At 49.6% G+C, this 1,504-nt stretch overlaps 1 pseudogene; it reads right to left on the bottom strand.

The window, feature by feature from the left end:
* Window positions 1-506: 506 nt before the first annotated feature.
* LOC144221697 (glucose-6-phosphatase 3 pseudogene) lies at window positions 507-1,179 on the bottom strand (annotated as a pseudogene).
* Window positions 1,180-1,504: the final 325 nt, after the last annotated feature.

Below are 1,504 nucleotides of genomic sequence, written 5' to 3' on the forward strand. Positions count from 1 at the left end.
TATTGAAAAGGGAATTTAAAATAACTATGGTAAATATGTTAAACATTACTGGATAAAAAATAGATAACATACAAGAGATGAATAACGGAGTGATAGGCATCCTAAGAAAGAAACAAGAAAATATTAGAAATATAGATCAGTGTAACAGAAGTGATTTCACCTTTTTTATGTAGTGTTAGGTTGCTGAAATCAGTGAGACAGCTCACTATGGAGCTGTCTTTTTTTTTCCCCCCGAAGTGTTCAAGGGCTTTCATTGGGGCCTCTCTGAGCCCCTCACAGTGTCCCAGGAGCCCAGTGGTTTTGATGTTGTCTTAGCTCCCCAGGGGCTCAGGGACCAACATTTCAGGGGGCAAAGACCAGATGGTGGAGAAATGGGAGACTGAGGATGGCTGGGGCCTGTTGGGAGATGGAAGGTGATGGGGTTGCCTTCTGGAGTGGGGAGGTCACAGAGTGTTGGCTTTGGAGTGAGGCATGGGGGGGCAAGTGGCAACAGGAGGCACCTGAAGTCAGGAGGAGCGGACAGGTGGTAGTTCCTGGGCACTGAAGGTGTGCACCACCCAGGGCACAAGGGCCAGGACGAGGCATGGCCAGAGGGTGTACTTGAGGAAATTGAAGATGTAGAAAAGGCAGATCTGAGGCGGATAGCCCAGTCCAGGGGGCCCAGCAGCCCCAAGGCCAGCACAAGACAGACTACCTTCTGGCTGTGCCCCAGGTATGCTCACCGTACCTGGACATAGCAGGGAGAGTGCAGGGCAATGTCCAGACCCAGGGCAGCCCCTGATTCACGGCTCAGGGAGGCAAAGGGCCGGCTATCCAAGTGCTCCCACTCAGGCTGCTCACACCACTTGGAGGCCAGACTGATGGACCAAGAAAGATCCAGGCCCAGGGTAAAGAAGGTCCAGTAGATGAGGCTGGCACCCAGCAAGAGGGCCAGTGAGGTCAGTTAATAGAAGCTTGGCTCCCGCTCCATGGGTACCTGGGGGGCCATCAGCCAGTCTGGCATAACACCAGTTATTAGGCCAGCCAGTATCTGGTGGGGGAAATGTGCTAAGAGGAAGACCCGGGACAGGCTGACCACCAGGAGGAAGGTGCAGAGGCCAGGCTAGGTATCACCCTCACCCAACGGCTGTGGGCCCGTGTGGCCACGTGGGAGGAGATGGCAGTCATTATGCGCCAGAGTTAGAAAGGACTTACTGTAATATTTGGGCACATTTTAGATCATTTTGGAGAAGGATCAAGTCTTTGCTCTGGAATGTGTGCTGTCAGGAAGTTGTGATAATACGATGATTTGGTGTTATACCAAATCTTACCTACAAGGTAAAAGAATGAAGTGATGGAGAAACTATAATTCAAAAGCAAAACAAAAGAAACAGAGGTCACTCATTTTAACTAGGAAGGGAAGAAAGTCAATAATTTTTATGGTTTTTAAAAATGTCCACATTGCTGCCTGTGTTCATGGAACCAAACAAAATGAGTTTGCTCCTTAGTGAGTCACAGACAGAAA

Source organism: Crocuta crocuta, unplaced genomic scaffold, assembly GCF_008692635.1.
Source record: "Crocuta crocuta isolate KB4526 unplaced genomic scaffold, BGI_CrCroc_1.0 scaffold21, whole genome shotgun sequence".
Classification (NCBI taxonomy): domain Eukaryota; kingdom Metazoa; phylum Chordata; class Mammalia; order Carnivora; family Hyaenidae; genus Crocuta; species Crocuta crocuta.